At 35.7% G+C, this 26,351-nt stretch overlaps 1 protein-coding gene across 1 annotated transcript in view; it reads left to right on the top strand.

The window, feature by feature from the left end:
- Positions 1–264: 264 nt before the first annotated feature.
- LOC118380874 (zinc finger protein 385A-like) overlaps positions 265–26,351 on the top strand; it is a 92,233-nt gene continuing 66,146 nt past the window's right edge. The window contains exons 1-2 of the mRNA XM_052473547.1: positions 265–555; positions 788–856. The gene's annotated coding sequence lies outside the window, so the exon portion shown is untranslated. The remainder of the gene's footprint in view (positions 556–787; positions 857–26,351) is intronic.

A 26,351-nucleotide genomic window follows, 5' to 3' on the forward strand; every position in this document is an offset into this window, starting at 1 on the left:
CCTCCGCCCTCATAGTTGTCCTCACATATTAAGTTCCATGTCTTAAGAAGCAGAATTAGCTGCTGGAATTTTGTGCACTTGTTTCGTTCTCTCTCTGGGGGTGTAAAAGCAAGGAAGGGTTAAAGAAGAAAGAGGGGGAAAAAAGAGAGCAATATAAAAGGAAACGAAGAGTAAAAGAGGGGAGGAAAAGAAAAGGTGAGTGAGTTATGGCAAGACGAGAGAAAAGTGGAGAGAGAACTGGTGTTTGATCTCTGCTTTACAGTGGGTACGTGACAGCGTGCCCACGACTCTCACTCACTCACTCTCGCTCACTCACTTCTCTGAGTTTGTGTTTTTGCGGTTTGCTCTCTGTAGTATTTTGATTGACATGTTTTCTTCAAGTATCATGTAATTCTAAAGGATCTGCTCTCATCCCTCTGTGTACAAAAGGACATATAGTGTTTTCTCTCCTCATATATACTGGTTGATACACATTTCTTCTGGGACATCTGTACAACTTTGAAGTACTGGATCCATTCAACCAAAGAGGAGAGGAGCTGCCAATGTGGGGCCCAGGTAAGGACACTTAAAAATTGTAAATATTGTCATAAGGCTAGAAAATATCCCAATGTGTCACAACACATGCTAATATCTGTGTCATAACATTGCAATAAGTCATGACAAGATTTGACTCTATAAAGTTCCAAGACATGTTTATGACATCGTAATGAAGTGATTATGGTGAAGATTTAAAGTAAAAATGTTATAAAAATGTTTATGATGTCACATTTTCTAACCTCTGTTACAGTGTTTAGTGTAAAATACTGTAATGAGCCCTGCTACAAGCAATTCCAAGTGAATTATTTTGAGTACTAAGGTAAGATTGCTGTATTGTTGGCTGTTCTGACAATCAACTGAAGTAACTGCAATACTACATTCACCACAACACTGTTGTTTGTCAATACTACATTTACCACAATACAGACAACTATTTGTCAATACTACATATACCACAATACAGACAACTATTTGTCAATACTGCATTTACCACAATACAGACAACTATTTGGCAATACTACATTTACCACAATACAGACAACTATTTGTCAATACTACATTCACCACAACTCTGTTGTTTGTCAATACTACATTTACCACAACACTGTTGTTTGTCAATACTACATTTAACACAATACAGACAACTATTTGTCAATACCACATTTACCACAACACTGCTGTTTGTCAATACTACATTTACCACAACACTGTTGTTTGTCAATACTACATTTACCACAATACAGACAACTATTTGGCAATACTACATTTACCACAATACAGAAAACTGTTTGTCAATACTACATTCACCACAACTCTGTTGTTTGTCAATACTACATTTACCAAAACACTGTTGTTTGTCGATACTACATATACCACAATACAGACAACTATTTGTCAATACTACATTCACCACAACTCTGTTGTTTGTCAATACTACATTTACCACAACACTGTTGTTTGTCAATACTATCTACACCACAACACTGTTGTTTGTCAATACTACATTTACCACAATACAGACAACTCGTTGTCAATACTACATTCACCACAATACAGACAACTATTTGTCAATACTACATTTAACACAATACAGACAACTATTTGTCAATACTACATTTACCACAATACAGACAACTGTTTGTCAATACTACATTTACCACAATACAGACAACTATTTGTCAATACTACATTTACCACAATACAGACAACTATTTGTCAATACTACATTTACCACAATACAGACAACTATTTGTCAATACTACATTCACCACAACTCTGTTGTTTGTCAATACTACATTTGCCAAAACACTGTTGTTTTTGTCAATACTACATTTACCACAACACTGTTGTTTGTCAATACTACATTTACCACAACACTGTTGTTTGTCAATACTACATTTAACACAATACAGACAACTATTTGTCAATACTACATTTACCACAATACAGACAACTATTTGTCAATACTACATTTACCACAATACAAACAACTATTTGTCAATACTACATTCACCACAACACTGTTGTTTGTCAATACTACATTCACCACAACTCTGTTGTTTGTCAATACTACATTTACCACAACACTGTTGTTTGTCAATACAACATTTAACACAATACAGACAACTATTTGTCAATACTACATTCACCACAATACAGACAACTATTTGTCAATACTACATTTACCACAATACAGACAACTGTTTGTCAATACTACATTCACCACAACACTGTTGTTTGTCAATACTACATTTACCACAATACATACAAATATTTGTCAACACTACATTTACCACAACTCTGTTGTTTGTCAATACTACATTCACCACAACACTGTTGTTTGTCAATACTACATTTACCACAATACATACAAATATTTGTCAATACTACATTCACCACAACACTGTTGTTTGTCAATACTACATTCACCACAACACTGTTGTTTGTCAATACTATATTTACCACAATACAGACAACTATTTGTCAATACTACATTTACCACAACACTGTTGTTTGTCAATACTACATTTACCACAATACAGACAACTATTTGTCAATACTACATTCACCACAACACTGTTGTTTGTCAATACTACATTCACCACAACACTGTTGTTTGTCAATACTACATTCACCACAATACATGCAAATATTTGTCAATACTACATTCACCACAACTCTGTTGTTTGTTAATACTACATTTACCACAACACTGTTGTTTGTCGATACTACATTTACCACAATACAGACAACTCGTTGTCAATACTACATTCACCACAATACAGACAACTATTTGTCAATACTACATTTAACACAATACAGACAACTATTTGTCAAAACTACATTTACCACAATACAGACAACTATTTGTCAATACTACATTCACCACAACACTGTTGTTTGTCAATACTACATTCACCACAACACTGTTGTTTGTCAATACTACATTTACCACAACACTGTTGTTTGTCGATACTACATTTACCACAATACAGACAACTCGTTGTCAATACTACATTCACCACAATACAGACAACTATTTGTCAATACTAAATTTAACACAATACAGACAACTATTTGTCAAAACTACATTTACCACAATACAGACAACTATTTGTCAATACTACATTCACCACAACACTGTTGTTTGTCAATACTACATTCACCACAACACTGTTGTTTGTCAATACTACATTTACCACAATACATACAAATATTTGTCAATACTACATTTACCACAACACTGTTGTTTGTCAATACTACATTTAACACAATACAGACAACTATTTGTCAATACTACATTCACCACAATACAGACAACTATTTGTCAATACTACATTTACCACAATACAGACAACTGTTTGACAATACTACATTCACCACGACTCTGTTGTTTGTCAATACTACATTTACCACAACACTGTTGTTTGTCAATACTACATTTACCACAATACAGACAACTATTTGTCAATACTACATTTACCACAACACTGTTGTTTGTCAATACTACATTCACCACAACATTGTTGTTTGTCAATACTACATTTACCACAATACATACAAATATTTGTCAATACTACATTCACCACAACACTGTTGTTTGTCAACACTACATTCACCACAACACTGTTGTTTGTCAATACTACATTTACCACAATACATACAAATATTTGTCATTACTACATTCACCACAACTCTGTTGTTTGTTAATACTACATTTACCACAACACTGTTATTTGTCAATACTACATTCACCACAATACAGACAACTATTTGTCAATACTACATTTAAAACAATACAGACAACTATTTGTCAACACTACATTTACCACAATACAGACAACTAATTGTCAATACTACATTTACCACAACACTGTTGTTTGTCAACACTACATTCACCACAACACTGTTGTTTGTCAATACTACATTTACCACAATACATGCAAATATTTGTCAATACTACATTCACCACAACTCTGTTGTTTGTTAATACTACATTTACCACAACACTGTTGTTTGTCAATACTACATTCACCACAATACAGACAACTATTTGTCAATACTACATTTAAAACAATACAGACAACTATTTGTCAACACTACATTTACCACAATACAGACAACTATTTGTCAATACTACATTCACCACAACACTGTTGTTTGTCAATACTACATTCACCACAACACTGTTGTTTGTCAATACTACATTTACCACAATACATACAAATATTTGTCAATACTACATTCACCACAACTCTGTTGTTTGTTAATACTACATTTACCACAACACTGTTGTTTGTCGATACTACATTTACCACAATACAGACAACTCGTTGTCAATACTACATTCACCACAATACAGACAACTATTTGTCAATACTACATTTAACACAATACAGACAACTATTTGTCAAAACTACATTTACCACAATACAGACAACTATTTGTCAATACTACATTCACCACAACACTGTTGTTTGTCAATACTACATTCACCACAACACTGTTGTTTGTCGATACTACATTTACCACAATACAGACAACTCGTTGTCAATAATACATTCACCACAATACAGACAACTATTTGTCAATACTAAATTTAACACAATACAGACAACTATTTGTCAAAACTACATTTACCACAATACAGACAACTATTTGTCAATACTACATTCACCACAACACTGTTGTTTGTCAATACTACATTCACCACAACACTGTTGTTTGTCAATACTACATTTACCACAATACATACAAATATTTGTCAATACTACATTTACCACAACACTGTTGTTTGTCAATACTACATTTAACACAATACAGACAACTATTTGTCAATACTACATTCACCACAATACAGACAACTATTTGTCAATACTACATTTACCACAATACAGACAACTGTTTGACAATACTACATTCACCACAACTCTGTTGTTTGTCAATACTACATTTACCACAACACTGTTGTTTGTCAATACTACATTTACCACAATACAGACAACTATTTGTCAATACTACATTTACCACAACACTGTTGTTTGTCAATACTACATTCACCACAACATTGTTGTTTGTCAATACTACATTTACCACAATACATACAAATATTTGTCAATACTACATTCACCACAACACTGTTGTTTGTCAACACTACATTCACCACAACACTGTTGTTTGTCAATACTACATTTACCACAATACATACAAATATTTGTCATTACTACATTCACCACAACTCTGTTGTTTGTTAATACTACATTTACCACAACACTGTTGTTTGTCAATACTACATTCACCACAATACAGACAACTATTTGTCAATACTACATTTAAAACAATACAGACAACTATTTGTCAACACTACATTTACTACAATACAGACAACTAATTGTCAATACTACATTTACCACAACACTGTTGTTTGTCAACACTACATTCACCACAACACTGTTGTTTGTCAATACTACATTTACCACAATACATACAAATATTTGTCAATACTACATTCACCACAACTCTGTTGTTTGTTAATACTACATTTACCACAACACTGTTGTTTGTCAATACTACATTCACCACAATACAGACAACTATTTGTCAATACTACATTTAAAACAATACAGACAACTATTTGTCAACACTACATTTACCACAATACAGACAACTAATTGTCAATACTACATTTACCACAACACTGTTGTTTGTCAATACTACATTTACCACAATACAGACAACTATTTGTCAATACTACATTTACCACAATACAGACAACTATTTGTCAACACTACATTTACCACAATACAGACAACTAATTGTCAATACTACATTTACCACAACACTGTTGTTTGTCAATACTACATTTACCACAATACAGACAACTCGTTGTCAATACTACATTCACCACAATACAGACAACTATTTGTCAATACTACATTTAACACAATACAGAAAACTATTTGTCAATACTACATTTAACACAATACAGACAACTATTTGTCAATACTACATTTATCACAATACAGACAACGATTTGTCAATACTACATTCACCACAACACTGTTGTTTGTCAATACTACATTCACCACAACACTGTTGTTTGTCAATACTACATTTACCACAATACATACAAATATTTGTCAATGCTACATTTACCACAACACTGTTGTTTGTCAATACTACATTTAACACAATACAGACAACTATTTGTCAATACTACATTTACCAGAATACAGACAACTATTTGTCAATACTACATTCACCACAACAATGTTGTTTGTCAATACTACATTTAACACAATACATACAACTATTTGTCAATACTACATTCACCACAACTCTGTTGTTTGTCAATACTACATTTACCACAACACTGTTGTTTGTCAATACTACATTTACCACAACACTGTTGTTTGTCAATAATACATTTACCACAATACAGACAACTCTTTGTCAATACTACATTCACCACAATACAGACAACTATTTGTCAATACTACATTTAACACAATACAGACAACTATTTGTCAATACTACATTCACCACAATACAGACAACTATTTGTCAATACTACATTTACCACAATACAGACAACTATTTGTCAATACTACTTTCACCACAACAATGTTGTTTGTCAATACTACATTCACCACAACACTGTTGTTTGTCAATACTACGTTTACCACAATACAGACAACTATTTGTCAATACTACATTTACCACAATACAGACAACTATTTGTCAATACTACATTTACCATAATACAGACAACTATTTGTCAATACTACATTTACCACAACACTGTTGTTTGTCAATACTACATTTACCACAACACTGTTGTTTGTCAATACTACATTCACCACAACACTGTTGTTTGTCAATGCTACATTTACCACAATACAGACAACTATTTGTCAATACTACATTTACAACAATACAGACAACTATTTGTCAATACTACATTCACCACAACTCTGTTGTTTGTCAATACTACATTTACCACAACACTGTTGTTTGTCAATACTACATTTAACACAATACAGACAACTATTTGTCAATACCACATTTACCACAACACTGCTGTTTGTCAATACTACATTTACCACAACACTGTTGTTTGTCAATACTACATTTACCACAATACAGAAAACTGTTTGTCAATACTACATTCACCACAACTCTGTTGTTTGTCAATACTACATTTACCAAAACACTGTTGTTTGTCGATACTACATTTACCACAATACAGACAACTATTTGTCAATACTACATATACCACAATACAGACAACTATTTGTCAATACTGCATTTACCACAATACAGACAACTATTTGTCAATACTGCATTCACCACAACTTTGTTGTTTGTCAATACTACATTTACCACAACACTGTTGTTTGTCAATAATACATTTACCACAATACAGACAACTCGTTGTCAATACTACATTCACCACAATAAAGACAACTATTTGTCAATACTACATTTAACACAATACAGACAACTATTTGTTAATACTACATTCACCACAACACTGTTGTTTGTCAATACTACATTTACCACAATACATACAAATATTTGTCAATACTACATTCACCACAACTCTGTTGTTTGTTAATACTACATTTACCACAACACTGTTGTTTGTCAATCCTAAATTCACCACAATACAGACAACTATTTGTCAATACTACATTTAAAACAATACAGACAACTATTTGTCAACACTACATTTACCACAATACAGACAACTAATTGTCAATACTACATTTACCACAACACTGTTGTTTGTCAATACTACATTTACCACAATACAGACAACTCGTTGTCAATACTACATTCACCACAATACAGACAACTATTTGTCAATACTACATTTAACACAATACAGAAAACTATTTGTCAATACTACATTTAACACAACACTGTTGTTTGTCAATACTACATTTACCACAATACAGACAACTCGTTGTCAATACTACATTCACCACAATACAGACAACGATTTGTCAATACTACATTTAACACAATACAGAAAACTATTTGTCAATACTACATTTAACACAATACAGACAACTATTTGTCAATACTACATTTACCACAATACAGACAACTATTTGTCAATACTACATTCACCACAACACTGTTGTTTGTCAATACTACATTCACCACAACACTGTTGTTTGTCAATACTACATTTACCACAATACATACAAATATTTGTCAATGCTACATTTACCACAACACTGTTGTTTGTCAATACTACATTTAACACAATACAGACAACTATTTGTCAATACAACATTTACCACAATACAGACAACTATTTGTCAATACTACATTCACCACAACAATGTTGTTTGTCAATTCTACATTTACCACAATACATACAAATATTTGTCAATACTACATTCACCACAACTCTGTTGTTTGTCAATACTACATTTACCACAACACTGTTGTTTGTCAATACTACATTCACCACAACACTGTTGTTTGTCAATACTACGTTTACCACAATACAGACAACTATTTGTCAATACTACATTTACCACAATACAGACAACTATTTGTCAATACTACATTTACCATAATACAGACAACTATTTGTCAATACTACATTTACCACAACACTGTTGTTTGTCAATACTACATTTACCACAACACTGTTGTTTGTCAATACTACATTCACCACAACACTGTTGTTTGTCAATGCTACATTTACCACAATACAGACAACTATTTGTCAATACTACATTTACAACAATACAGACAACTATTTGTCAATACTACATTCACCACAACTCTGTTGTTTGTCAATACTACATTTACCACAACACTGTTGTTTGTCAATACTACATTTAACACAATACAGACAACTATTTGTCAATACCACATTTACCACAACACTGCTGTTTGTCAATACTACATTTACCACAACACTGTTGTTTGTCAATACTACATTTACCACAATACAGAAAACTGTTTGTCAATACTACATTCACCACAACTCTGTTGTTTGTCAATACTACATTTACCAAAACACTGTTGTTTGTCGATACTACATTTACCACAATACAGACAACTATTTGTCAATACTACATATACCACAATACAGACAACTATTTGTCAATACTGCATTTACCACAATACAGACAACTATTTGTCAATACTACATTCACCACAACAATGTTGTTTGTCAATACTACATTCACCACAACACTGTTGTTTGTCAATACTACGTTTACCACAATACAGACAACTATTTGTCAATACTACATTTACCACAATACAGACAACTATTTGTCAATACTACATTTACCATAATACAGACAACTATTTGTCAATACTACATTTACCACAACACTGTTGTTTGTCAATACTACATTCACCACAATACATACAAATATTTGTCAATACTACATTCACCACAACTCTGTTGTTTGTTAATACTACATTTACCACAACACTGTTGTTTGTCAATACTACATTCACCACAATACAGACAATTATTTGTCAATACTACATTTAAAACAATACAGACAACTATTTGTCAACACTACATTTACCACAATACAGACAACTAATTGTCAATACTACATTTACCACAACACTGTTGTTTGTCAATACTACATTTACCACAATACAGACAACTATTTGTCAATACTACATTTACCACAATACAGACAACTATTTGTCAATACTACATTTAACACAATACAGACAACTACTTGTCAATACTACATTTACCACAACACTGTTGTTTGTCAATACTACATTTACCACAATACAGACAACTCGTTGTCAATACTACATTCACCACAATACAGACAACGATTTGTCAATACTACATTTAACACAATACAGAAAACTATTTGTCAATACTACATTTAACACAATACAGACAACTATTTGTCAATACTACATTTACCACAATACAGACAACTATTTGTCAATACTACATTCACCACAACACTGTTGTTTGTCAATACTACATTCACCACAACACTGTTGTTTGTCAATACTACATTTAACACAATACAGACAACTATTTGTCAATACAACATTTACCACAATACAGACAACTATTTGTCAATACTACATTCACCACAACAATGTTGTTTGTCAATTCTACATTTACCACAATACATACAAATATTTGTCAATACTACATTCACCACAACTCTGTTGTTTGTCAATACTACATTTACCACAACACTGTTGTTTGTCAATACTACATTTACCACAACACTGTTGTTTGTCAATAATACATTTACCACAATACAGACAACTCTTTGTCAATACTACATTCACCACAATACAGACAACTATTTGTCAATACTACATTTAACACAATACAGACAACTATTTGTCAATACTACATTCACCACAATACAGACAACTATTTGTCAATACTACATTTACCACAATACAGACAACTATTTGTCAATACTACATTCACCACAACAATGTTGTTTGTCAATACTACATTCACCACAACACTGTTGTTTGTCAATACTACGTTTACCACAATACAGACAACTATTTGTCAATACTACATTTACCACAATACAGACAACTATTTGTCAATACTACATTTACCATAATACAGACAACTATTTGTCAATACTACATTTACCACAACACTGTTGTTTGTCAATACTACATTTACCACAACACTGTTGTTTGTCAATACTACATTCACCACAACACTGTTGTTTGTCAATGCTACATTTACAACAATACAGACAACTATTTGTCAATACTACATTTACAACAATACAGACAACTATTTGTCAATACTACATTCACCACAACTCTGTTGTTTGTCAATACTACATTTACCACAACACTGTTGTTTGTCAATACTACATTTAACACAATACAGACAACTATTTGTCAATACCACATTTACCACAACACTGCTGTTTGTCAATACTACATTTACCACAACACTGTTGTTTGTCAATACTACATTTACCACAATACAGAAAACTGTTTGTCAATACTACATTCACCACAACTCTGTTGTTTGTCAATACTACATTTACCAAAACACTGTTGTTTGTCGATACTACATTTACCACAATACAGACAACTATTTGTCAATACTACATATACCACAATACAGACAACTATTTGTCAATACTGCATTTACCACAATACAGACAACTATTTGTCAATACTACATTCACCACAACAATGTTGTTTGTCAATACTACATTCACCACAACACTGTTGTTTGTCAATACTACGTTTACCACAATACAGACAACTATTTGTCAATACTACATTTACCACAATACAGACAACTATTTGTCAATACTACATTTACCACAACACTGTTGTTTGTCAATACTACATTCACCACAACTCTGTTGTTTGTCAATACTACATTTACCAAAACACTGTTGTTTGTCAATACTACATTTACCACAATACAGACAACTATTTGTCAATACTACATATACCACAATACAGACAACTATTTGTCAATACTGCATTTACCACAATACAGACAACTATTTGTCAATACTACATTCACCACAACTCTGTTGTTTGTCAATACTACATTCACCACAACACTGTTGTTTGTCAATACTACATTTACCACAATACATACAAATATTTGGCTGTGCTACATTTACCAGAACACTGTTGTTTGTCAATACTACATTTAACACAATACAGACAACTATTTGTCAATACTACATTTACCACAATGCAGACAACTATTTGTCAATACTACATTCACCACAACAATGTTGTTTGTCAATTCTACATTTACCACAATACATACAAATATTTGTCAATACTACATTCACCACAACTCTGTTGTTTGTCAATACTACATTTACCACAACACTGTTGTTTGTCAATACTACATTTACCACAACACTGTTGTTTGTCAATACTACATTTACCACAATACAGACAACTCTTTGTCAATACTACATTTAACACAATACAGACAACTATTTGTCAATACTACATTCACCACAATACAGACAACTATTTGTCAATACTACATTTACCACAATACAGACAACTATTTGTCAATACTACATTTACCATAATACAGACAACTATTTGTCAATACTACATTTACCACAACACTGTTGTTTGTCAATACTACATTTACCACAACACTGTTGTTTGTCAATACTACATTCACCACAACACTGTTGTTTGTCAATGCTACATTTACCACAATACAGACAACTATTTGTCAATACTACATTTACAACAATACAGACAACTATTTGTCAATACTACATTCACCACAACTCTGTTGTTTGTCAATACTACATTTACCACAACACTGTTGTTTGTCAATACTACATTTAACACAATACAGACAACTATTTGTCAATACCACATTTACCACAACACTGCTGTTTGTCAATACTACATTTACCACAACACTGTTGTTTGTCAATACTACATTTACCACAATACAGAAAACTGTTTGTCAATACTACATTCACCACAACTCTGTTGTTTGTCAATACTACATTTACCAAAACACTGTTGTTTGTCGATACTACATTTACCACAATACAGACAACTATTTGTCAATACTACATATACCACAATACAGACAACTATTTGTCAATACTGCATTTACCACAATACAGACAACTATTTGTCAATACTACATTCACCACAACAATGTTGTTTGTCAATACTACATTCACCACAACACTGTTGTTTGTCAATACTACGTTTACCACAATACAGACAACTATTTGTCAATACTACATTTACCACAATACAGACAACTATTTGTCAATACTACATTTACCACAACACTGTTGTTTGTCAATACTACATTCACCACAACTCTGTTGTTTGTCAATACTACATTTACCAAAACACTGTTGTTTGTCAATACTACATTTACCACAATACAGACAACTATTTGTCAATACTACATATACCACAATACAGACAACTATTTGTCAATACTGCATTTACCACAATACAGACAACTATTTGTCAATACTACATTCACCACAACTCTGTTGTTTGTCAATACTACATTCACCACAACACTGTTGTTTGTCAATACTACATTTACCACAATACATACAAATATTTGGCTGTGCTACATTTACCAGAACACTGTTGTTTGTCAATACTACATTTAACACAATACAGACAACTATTTGTCAATACTACATTTACCACAATGCAGACAACTATTTGTCAATACTACATTCACCACAACAATGTTGTTTGTCAATACTACATTTACCACAATACATACAAATATTTGTCAATACTACATTCACCACAACTCTGTTGTTTGTCAATACTACATTTACCACAACACTGTTGTTTGTCAATACTACATTTACCACAACACTGTTGTTTGTCAATAATACATTTACCACAATACAGACAACTCGTTGTCAATACTACATTCACCACAATACAGACAACTATTTGTCAATACTACATTTAACACAATACAGACAACTATTTGTCAATACTACATTCACCACAATACAGACAACTATTTGTCAATACTACATTTACCACAATACAGACAACTATTTGTCAATACTACATTCACCACAACAATGTTGTTTGTCAATACTACATTCACCACAACACTGTTGTTTGTCAATACTACGTTTACCACAATACAGACAACTATTTGTCAATACTACATTTACCACAATACAGACAACTATTTGTCAATACTACATTTACCATAATACAGACAACTACTTGTCAATACTACATTTACCACAACACTGTTGTTTGTCAATACTACATTTACCACAACACTGTTGTTTGTCAATACTACATTCACCACAACACTGTTGTTTGTCAATGCTACATTTACCACAATACAGACAACTATTTGTCAATACTACATTTACCACAATACAGACAACTATTTGTCAATACTACATTTACAACAATACAGACAACTATTTGTCAATACTACATTCACCACAACTCTGTTGTTTGTCAATACTACATTTACCACAACACTGTTGTTTGTCAATACTACATTTAACACAATACAGACAACTATTTGTCAATACCACATTTACCACAACACTGCTGTTTGTCAATACTACATTTACCACAACACTGTTGTTTGTCAATACTACATTTACCACAATACAGACAACTATTTGGCAATACTACATTTACCACAATACAGAAAACTGTTTGTCAATACTACATTTACCAAAACACTGTTGTTTGTCGATACTACATTTACCACAATACAGACAACTATTTGTCAATACTACATATACCACAATACAGACAACTATTTGTCAATACTGCATTTACCACAATACAGACAACTATTTGTCAATACTACATTTACCACAATACAGACAACTATTTGTCAATACTACATTCACCACAACTCTGTTGTTTGTCAATACTACATTTACCACAACACTGTTGTTTGTCAATACTACATTTAACACAATACAGACAACTATTTGTCAATACCACATTTACCACAACACTGCTGTTTGTCAATACTACATTTACCACAACACTGTTGTTTGTCAATACTACATTTACCACAATACAGACAACTATTTGGCAAAACTACATTTACCACAATACAGAAAACTGTTTGTCAATACTACATTCACCACAACTCTGTTGTTTGTCAATACTACATTTACCAAAACACTGTTGTTTGTCGATACTACATTTACCACAATACAGACAACTATTTGTCAATACTACATATACCACAATACAGACAACTATTTGTCAATACTACATTCAACACAACTCTGTTGTTTGTCAATACTACATTTACCACAACACTGTTGTTTGTCAATACTATCTACACCACAACACTGTTGTTTGTCAATACTACATTTACCACAATACAGACAACTCGTTGTCAATACTACATTCACCACAATACAGACAACTATTTGTCAATACTACATTTAACACAATACAGACAACTATTTGTCAATACTACATTTACCACAATACAGACAACTGTTTGTCAATACTACATTCACCACAACTCTGTTGTTTGTCAATACTACATTTACCAAAACACTGTTGTTTGTCAATACTACATTTACCACAATACAGACAACTATTTGTCAATACTACATTTACCACAATACAGACAACTATTTGTCAATACTACATTTACCACAATACAGACAACTATTTGTCAATACTACATTCACCACAACTCTGTTGTTTGTCAATACTACATTTACCAAAACACTGTTGTTTGTCGATACTACATTTACCACAATACAGACAACTATTTGTCAATACTACATATACCACAATACAGACAACTATTTGTCAATACTGCATTTACCACAATACAGACAACTATTTGGCAATACTACATTTACCACAATACAGACAACTATTTGTCAATACTACATTCACCACAACTCTGTTGTTTGTCAATACTACATTTACCACAACACTGTTGTTTGTCAATACTACATTTAACACAATACAGACAACTATTTGTCAATACCACATTTACCACAACACTGCTGTTTGTCAATACTACATTTACCACAACACTGTTGTTTGTCAATACTACATTTACCACAATACAGACAACTATTTGGCAATACTACATTTACCACAATACAGAAAACTGTTTGTCAATACTACATTCACCACAACTCTGTTGTTTGTCAATACTACATTTACCAAAACACTGTTGTTTGTCGATACTACATTTACCACAATACAGACAACTATTTGTCAATACTACATATACCACAATACAGACAACTATTTGTCAATACTACATTCACCACAACTCTGTTGTTTGTCAATACTACATTTACCACAACACTGTTGTTTGTCAATACTATCTACACCACAACACTGTTGTTTGTCAATACTACATTTACCACAATACAGACAACTCGTTGTCAATACTACATTCACCACAATACAGACAACTATTTGTCAATACTACATTTAACACAATACAGACAACTATTTGTCAATACTACATTTACCACAATACAGACAACTATTTGTCAATACTACATTTACCACAATACAGACAACTGTTTGTCAATACTACATTCACCACAACTCTGTTGTTTGTCAATACTACATTTACCAAAACACTGTTGTTTGTCAATACTACATTTACCACAATACAGACAACTATTTGTCAATACTACATTTACCACAATACAGACAACTATTTGTCAATACTACATTTACCACAATACAGACAACTATTTGTCAATACTACATTCACCACAACTCTGTTGTTTGTCAATACTACATTTACCACAACACTGTTGTTTGTCAATACTACATTTAACACAATACAGACAACTATTTGTCAATACTACATCCACCACAATACAGACAACTATTTGTCAATACTACATTCACCACAACTCTGTTGTTTGTCAATACTTCATTTACCACAACACTGTTGTTTGTCAATACTACATTTACCACAATACATACAAATATTTGTCAATACTGCATTCACCACAACTTTGTTGTTTGTCAATACTACATTTACCACAACACTGTTGTTTGTCAATAATACATTTACCACAATACAGACAACTCGTTGTCAATACTACATTCACCACAATACAGACAACTATTTGTCAATACTACATTTAACACAATACAGACAACTATTTGTCAATACTACATTCACCACAATACAGACAACTATTTGTCAATACTACATTTACCACAATACAGACAACTATTTGTCAATACTACATTCACCACAATACAGACAACTATTTGTCAATACTACATTTACCACAATACAGACAACTATTTGCCAATACTACATTCACCACAATACAGACAACTATTTGTCAATACTACATTCACCACAACACTGTTTGTCAATACTATATTTACCTCCATACAGACAACTATTTGTCAATATTACAATCATCCCAACACTGTTGTTTGTCAATACTACATTCACCACCTTACAGACAACTATTTGTCAAGACTAAATTTACCACAATTCAGAGAACTATTTGTCAATACTACATTTACCACAATACAGACACCTATTTGTCAATACTATATTCATCACAACACTGTTGTTTGTCAATACTAAATTTACCACAATACAGACAACTAGTTGTCAATACTACATTTACCACAATACAGACAACTAGTTGTCAATACCTCATTCACCACAATACAGACAACAATTTGTTAATATTACATTCACCACAAGAATGACACATAGCAACAGGGTGATTCATTTACATTTTAGCAGACACTCTTATCCAGAGTGACTTAAAGTAGTGAGTACATACATTTTCATACTCCCCCCCCCCGTACTGGTCCATCATGGGACTCGAACCCACAACCTTGGCATTGCAAGCACCATTTTCTACCGATTGAGCCACATGCTACCTTGCCATGAAGGACTGAAAATATTTTCGGTATCTCAGATTATTCTGGCAAATTTCGCATAAAAGCCATTTTTGAGAAAATCATGATGAAAGTGGCCATTTCAGGCCCTTTTTAGCCCCATACATGCCTCTGGTAAGACCCATATGATCTGTGCACAGTACATGATACAGACAACATATTGGTGTCATTATACTCCTTATAGTGTGCTCTTAAATATTGAGTATGTATAGATTCTGAAAAAACATTTTCACAATAATTTATTCAACATAAAAAAAATATATAATATGAATATCTCAAAAGTACCCTTTTTGATTGAGTTCATTTTTAAACATATTGTTTTAAACAATACACTCTACAAGTACATCACATTTCTAGATTGGATGCTCTGTTAATTTTGAATTTATGACATGGATATGGATATGTGAACATAATATCCAACTTTTACATTCTGTATGTAGGCTATATTGTCAAATATACAGCTTCGGCTCATATAATAGTCTATAGAATCAGGAGTGTGAGATTTCTGTGAGCAGTGTGTTGTTTTTCAAAGTATCTGGAATCTGTGACAGGGCTTCCCACGAGCAGAGGACGATGTGTGTTTTTACAGTAGTAGCTTCAATGTAAACCCCAAAGCATTTTTTACTAAAATACTTCTAGTAAGTTAAACTCAAAAAGTTTATAATGAAAAGTCATTATTACTTAAAATGTTTACATGGAACTGACTCAAAGCTAAATGAGAAGTCACATCAACTACATTTAAAAATCCCCAGCATGCTCTATTGCAGCTGGATGTTTTTGAATTGTTTTTAATATCTGTGTTTTTGCATGTACATTGAGTGATTGATTGATCTTATACAATACAAAGATAAATAACATACATTTTTCTAAACTAATCCAATAATTTAGTTCGTTTTTTTTAACCTGTTACTGAAATGGTTGTTCCAGTTTAAATGGCTTAGGTAGTCTCCTCACACTGTTCCTAACTCTGGATGTCATTAAAAATACAGGAGGTAGGTAATTAAACATTCCAACTGTTGGATATCCTGACTCTGGCTGGATTTCTGTAGGAATTACACGTAACTTTGGTAACCAGAATAATGTGACTTGCAAGTGTGGCTGGTACATTTCCCAAGTTTTCCAGAAATCCCTGTTGGAAGATTCCTGGAAATAATTTAACCAGGATTTTTTGAATATCAGGGAATTTTGGAAACATTTTTGCTAGGCCTCAAACTAAGGCCTAATGAGATATGTAATGTCATAAATACATTAATTATAAAGATAAGATTAGGCTAGGAATGCACTTGGTGAAGGCCACAAGGACTGAAAATGAACATATTCAACAAACATGTCTCTGTTACTTAAAAACGCAGTCATTGTCACGCCCTGACCTTAGAGAGCCTTTTTATTCTCTATTTTGGTTAGGTCAGGGTGTGACTAGGGTTGGCATTCTAGTTTTGTTATTTCTATGTTGGCCTGGTATGGTTCCCAATCAGAGGCAGCTGTCTATCGTTCTCTGATTGGGGATCATATTTAGGCAGCCTTTTCCCACCTGCTTGTTGTGGGATCTTGTTTTTGTATAGTTGCCTTGAGCACTGCAATACTGCATGTTTGTTATATTCTTTGTTGTTTTGTTGTAAGTTTCACTATTAAATATAATGTGGAACTCTATGCACGCTGCGCCTTGGTCCACTCATTTCAACAAGCGTGACAGTCATGGGTGGTAACACTACAATTCACTCAAAAAGACAGGGAAACTGGGAATTTATATTGGAGGCGTGACTTAGTGGGAGTGTTACTCAACATTTTCAATCTGAAGCAACTCAAATCTGGATCCCCTACAGTAGTGGTATTCAAAGTTGTGGGGAAATACAGTAGGGGCGCCAAAATTATACAAAAAAGGAAGACAACAGATTATTGTATGGGACAAAGTATAAATGTTTTTGAGAAAGATTTTATTGAGTAAATGTTTTTATTGGCTTCTTTTCATTTTGAAAAGAGATGAAAACGTAATGAATTGAAGGTTATTTTCTGGTGTAAAAATAGAAATGACATTTGGGGTGGGATTGGGGTAGAAAATTATTGCGAAAGAAATGTGGTCTCCACAAATTCTGTTGGGTCACAGTGTCACAGTGACTTACGGTTTGAGTAACGAATAGAAAATCACTTTAAGTAAGTGTACTCAGATACACGAATTGCACAGGTTTTGAGTAATGACAGCATATTGGGGTTTAGTGTGTGTGTGTGTGTGTGTGTGTGTGTGTGTGTGTGTGTGTGTGTGTGTGTGTGTGTGTGTGTGTGTGTGTGTGTGTGTGTGTGTGTGTGTGTGTGTGTGTGTGTGTGTGTGTGTGTGTGTGTGCATGCTTGTTTGTGTTTGATTTCTGAGAATGTCGATCTTTGATGAAACAAAAGTAACCCTCTATGGCTGAACCTCCACATTACACCTACCTGCACTCTGACCTTTCCCTAGCAGTCTCTACATTCATCACCACAGTGAGATAAGAAGTGCAGGGAGGAAAGTAAAGAGAGGGGGATGAAAAGGAGGACAGTGATGCCACTGTTTTGGATAGACCACCTTCTAGTCCTAAGAAACACATCCCTAAACAACAAGTCACAGAGAAGAGGATTATGTGGTTGACAGGGATATGACAAAAACATATGGAGAGGGATTAATGGGAGAGAGAATTTGAGAGAAAGAGAGATTATGACCACAATTAGATGTGCAGGACGCACTGCCCCAATCCCCCCTTCCCCAATACACGTGTAAATATGGAACTATAGATTATGCCTTCCTGTGTTATACTGATGCTTAAACATTTATTCTATTCTATTGAGCCATTTACTTTATGTTCATATTCTTAACTTTTGTTATTTCTTATTGTTGTTGCATTGTCCAGAAGGAACCTGGAAGGAAGCATTTGGTTGGATGATGTATACCATGCGTATCCCGTACATACCACTAATACATCTTGAAACTTTAAGAGGATGAATGGCAGTGAGAAAGAGCTGTGTAGATGGTAGAACGTGTAATAGTGTGTAGCCTCATTCACAGCAAAGTAGGAGAACCGACTATAAAATCAAGCCACACAATATCACAAAGTTGTGGCCTTACCAACACTATCTTCACTATATACCTTGAATACATTAGCTGTAGAATTGTTCTCGTTTGGTGTTATCTACACAGCAGGTCTGAGAGCACTGTTCAAGGAGACATAACATACCTGTGTGAAGGCAGACATTACAGAGGGGGTTGTATGAGAGGGAACAGTACATGTACTGTACAGTATGAAAAACAATCATTTTCACACAAACTGATGGCATTCTTAGAGGGTCAGAAGTTCAAAGGCATCGCTATGATTGACTTACTTTGCATTAGCACACTTTGGTCTGGCTCAGACCGGTTAAAAGACACGTTGTGGGGGCGTTGTGCCGGAGGCTCTCACTGAAATTGCAAGTCTTTAGTTGTCAGGTGAGGTCTTGACTAAGCCTTGGTCGGCTTCTGAACCAACTCTTAACGATCAGGGTTCAAATTAGAGTTAGCTTGTTGAAATAGTTATGGCTTTATTCTCTGCAATCAGAGAGAGGGATATAGTGAGGAGAAAGAGATATGGTGAGAGAGACGGATATGGTGAGAGGAGGGTGAGATATGGTGAGAGAGACAGATATGGTGAGAGGAGGGAGAGATATGGTGAGAAGAGAGAGGGATATGGTGAGAGGAGGGAGAGATATGGTGAGAAGAGAGAGGGATATGGTGAGAGAAGGGAGAGATATGGTGAGAGGAGAGAGAGATATGGTGAGAGGAGAGAGAGATATGGTGAGAGGAGAGAGAGATATAGTGAGAGGAGAGAGAGATATGGTGAGAGGAGAGAGATATGGTGAGAGGAGAGAGAGATATGGTGAGAGGAGAGAGAGATATGGTGAGAGGAGAGAGAGATATGGTGAGAGGAGAGAGAGATATGGTGAGAGGAGAGAGAGAGATATGGTGAGAGGAGAGAGAGATATAGTGAGAGGAGAGAGAGAGATATGGTGAGATGAGAGAGATATGGTGAGAGGAGAGACGGATATGGTGAGAGGAGAGAGATATATGGTGAGAGAAGAGAGATATAGTGAGAGGAGAGAGAGAGATATGGTGAGAGGAGAGAGATATGGTGAGAGGAGAGAGATATATGGTGAGAGGAGAGAGAGATATGGTGAGAGGAGAGAGATATGGTGAGAGGAGAGAGAGATATGGTGAGAGGAGAGAGAGATATAGTGAGAGGAGAGAGAGAGATATGGTGAGAGGAGAGAGATATGGTGAGAGGAGAGAGAGATATGGTGAGAGGAGAGAGAGATATAGTGAGAGGAGAGAGAGATATAGTGAGAGGAGAGAGAGATATAGTGAGAGGAGAGAGAGATATAGTGAGAGGAGAGAGAGAGATATGGTGAGAGGAGAGAGAGATATGGTGAGAGGAGAGAGAGATATGGTGAGAGGAGAGAGAGATATGGTGAGAGGAGAGAGAGAGATATGGTGAGAGGAGAGAGAGATATGGTGAGAGGAGAGAGAGAGATATGGTGAGAGGAGAGAGAGATATAGTGAGAGGAGAGAGAGATATAGTGAGAGGAGAGAGAGATATAGTGAGAGGAGAGAGAGATATAGTGAGAGGAGAGAGAGATATAGTGAGAGGAGAGAGAGAGATATGGTGAGAGGAGAGAGAGATATGGTGAGAGGAGAGAGAGATATGGTGAGAGGAGAGAGAGAGATATGGTGAGAGGAGAGAGAGATATGGTGAGAGGAGAGAGAGAGATATGGTGAGAGGAGACAGATATGGTGAGAGGAGAGAGGGATATAGTGAGAGGAGAGAGAGATATGGTGAGAGGAGAGAGAGATATGGTGAGAGGAGAGAGAGATATGGTGAGAGGAGAGAGAGTGATATGGTGAGAGGAGAGAGAGATATGGTGAGAAGAGAGAGGGATATGGTGAGAGGAGAGAGAGATATGGTGAGAGGAGAGAGAGATATGGTGAGAGGAGAGAGAGATATGGTGAGAGGAGAGAGAGATATGGTGAGAGGAGAGAGATATGGTGAGAGGACATAGGGATATGGTGAGAGGAGAGAGAGATATAGTGAGAGGAGAGAGAGATATGGTGAGAGGAGATAGATATATGGTGAGAGGAGAGAGAGATATAGTGAGAGGAGAGAGAGAGATATGGTGAGAGGAGAGAGATATGGTGAGAGGAGAGAGAGATATGGTGAGAGGAGAGAGAGATATGGTGAGAGGAGAGAGAGATATGGTGAGAGGAGAGAGAGATATAGTGAGAGGAGAGAGAGAGATATGGTGAGAGGAGAGAGATATGGTGAGAGGAGAGAGAGATATGGTGAGAGGAGAGAGAGATATGGTGAGAGGAGAGAGAGATATGGTGAGAGGAGAGAGGGATATGGTGAGAGGAGAGAGAGATATGGTGAGAGGAGAAAGGGATATGGTGAGAGGAGAGAAAGATATAGTGAGAGGAGAGAGAGATATGGTGAGAGGAGAGATATGGTAAGAGGAGAGAGAGATATGGTGAGAGGAGAGAGAGATATGGTGAGAGGAGAGAGAGATATGGTGAGAGGAGAGAGAGAGATATGGTGAGAGGAGAGAGAGATATGGTGAGAGGAGAGAGAGAGATATGGTGAGAGGAGAGAGAGATATACTGAGAGGAGAGAGAGAGATATGGTGAGAGGAGAGAGATATGGTGAGAGGAGAGACGGATATGGTGAGAGGAGAGAGATATATGGTGAGAGGAGAGAGAGATATAGTGAGAGGAGAGAGAGAGATATGGTGAGAGGAGAGAGATATGGTGAGAGGAGAGAGAGATATGGTGAGAGGAGAGAGAGATATAGTGAGAGGAGAGAGAGAGATATGGTGAGAGGAGAGAGATATGGTGAGAGGAGAGAGAGATATGGTGAGAGGAGAGAGAGATATGGTGAGAGGATAGAGAGATATGGTGAGAGAGAGAGAGATATGGTGAGAGGAGAGAGAGATATGGTGAGAGGAGAGAGAGATATGGTGAGAGGAGAGAGATATGGTGAGAGGAGAGAGGGACATGGTGAGAGGAGAGAGAGATATGGTGAGAGGAGAGAGAGTGATATGGTGAGAGGAGAGAGATATGGTGAGAGGAGAGAGAGAGATATGGTGAGAGGAGAGAGAGATATGGTGAGAGGAGAGAGAGAGATATGGTGAGAGGAGAGAGAGATATACTGAGAGGAGAGAGAGAGATATGGTGAGAGGAGAGAGATATGGTGAGAGGAGAGACGGATATGGTGAGAGGAGAGAGATATATGGTGAGAGGAGAGAGAGATATAGTGAGAGGAGAGAGAGAGATATGGTGAGAGGAGAGAGATATGGTGAGAGGAGAGAGAGATATGGTGAGAGGAGAGAGAGATATAGTGAGAGGAGAGAGAGAGATATGGTGAGAGGAGAGAGATATGGTGAGAGGAGAGAGAGATATGGTGAGAGGAGAGAGAGATATGGTGAGAGGATAGAGAGATATGGTGAGAGGAGAGAGAGATATGGTGAGAGGAGAGAGAGATATGGTGAGAGGAGAGAGAGATATGGTGAGAGGAGAGAGAGATATGGTGAGAGGAGAGAGGGACATGGTGAGAGGAGAGAGAGATATGGTGAGAGGAGAGAGAGATATGGTGAGAGGAGAGAGAGTGATATGGTGAGAGGAGAGAGAGATATGGTGAGAGGAGAGAGAGAGATATGGTGAGAGGAGAGAGATATAGTGAGAGGAGAGAGATATATGGTGAGAGGAGAGAGAGATATAGTGAGAGGAGAGGAGAGAGATATGGTGAGAGGAGAGAGATATGGTGAGAGGAGAGAGAGATATGGTGAGAGGAGAGAGAGATATGGTGAGAGGAGAGAGAGATATGGTGAGAGGAGAGAGATATGGTGAGAGGAGAGAGAGATATGGTGAGAGGAGAGAGAGATATAGTGAGAGGAGAGAGAGAGATATGGTGAGAGGAGAGAGATATGGTGAGAGGAGAGAGAGATATGGTGAGAGGAGAGAGAGATATAGTGAGAGGAGAGAGAGATAGTGAGAGGAGAGAGAGATATAGTGAGAGGAGAGAGGGATATGGTGAGAGGAGAGAGAGATATAGTGAGAGGAGAGAGAGATATAGTGAGAGGAGAGAGAGATAGTGAGAGGAGAGAGAGATATGGTGAGAGGAGAGAGGGATATGGTGAGAGGAGAGAGAGATATAGTGAGAGGAGAGAGAGATATAGTGAGAGGAGAGAGAGATATGGTGAGAGGAGAGAGAGAGATATGGTGAGAGGAGAGAGAGATATGGTGATGAGAGAGATATGGTGAGAGGAGAGAGATAGTAAAAAGAGACACCTACCCATCGATGACCATATCAAGGCATCCAGAACTTTAAATAACACTATATGAAACTAAAGACACGTCATGTAAACGTTTTAGACTGAGACAGTCATTCAGGCTGAGATCAAGACACTTCAATGCTTCTCGATTTTTGCTTCCTATTTATTATTTTACCGCTGAACTTCTAGTCTTCACTCCTATTCAGACTCTGTTTCTGATATTCCTTTCATAACACACACACACACACACACACACACACACACACACACACACACACACACACACACACACACACACACACACACACACACACACACACACACACACACACACACACACACACACACACACACACACACACACACACACACACACACACACACACACACACACACACACACACACACACACACACACCTCCCTCCTTTCCCTGGTGTGTCACCCGAGCCGAAAGGTCTGGTTTCAGGCTCTCATGGTGACATCCATTAAAGCTGTGCAGTGTCTGCCCATTGGCCCAGAGACAGAGACAGACCCATTAGCACCTGGACCATTGGCCACAACAACAGCCCTACCTGCATTATTCACACTGACTCTACTAATGAGCAAACCATATAGCCTTCACACACACACGCACACAAACACACAAACGCATGAAAACAGGAACGCACACACATACACACTCCGGCCAAGAGGACCAATCTTACACTATAAATAGATACTTTGTAACCTTGCCCAGATACAGAAAAAAATGGTTTTACTGATGCCTTTGAGCCACATCAAAGTGAGAAATGGTCTGAGTCAGGGATGGACTACTCCATGCTGAATCACAATAGGGATCTGAGGTCAGATTAATGAGGGATTTGGAAACATGGTTTGTTAGTGTAAATGGTTGATTGAACACAATGGGCATGTATTACAATGCCGTGTATGTTTTCAGCTGGATGACGGCACGACATTGATGTCAGTATTTCCCATATGTTTCAAATTGATGTATTTTTTCAACACCTCTGCCTGTGACACCACTGTCAACCTTATCATTTTCTTTTTCTTTTTCTAAAAACAGTCGATCTCTTCCTTCATCCTGCCATGTCACTCAATCTTTATCCTTCCCTCACCCTCATCCCTTCATCGTTGATCAGTTTGCATGTATCTCACTAATACACACAGTACACACTAACACACAGAGTACACACTAACACACAGAGTACACACTAATACATACAGCACACACAAATACACACAGTACCCACTAATACACACAGTACTCACTAATACACACAGTACACACAAATACCCACAGCACACAATAATATGTACAATACCCACTAACACACACAGTACACACTAATACACACAGTACCCACTAATGCACACAGTACCCACTAATACACACAGTATCCACTAATACGCACAGTACCGATAAATACACATGGTACCCACTAAAACACATAGTACCCACTAATACACACAGTACACACAAATACCCACAGTACCTACTAATACACACTAATACACACAGTACCCACTAATACACACAGTACACACTAATACTAAACACTGATGGGAGCTTAAAATT

Source organism: Oncorhynchus keta, chromosome 21 (genome assembly GCF_023373465.1).
Source record: "Oncorhynchus keta strain PuntledgeMale-10-30-2019 chromosome 21, Oket_V2, whole genome shotgun sequence".
In the NCBI taxonomy this organism is placed as follows: Eukaryota; Metazoa; Chordata; class Actinopteri; order Salmoniformes; family Salmonidae; genus Oncorhynchus; species Oncorhynchus keta.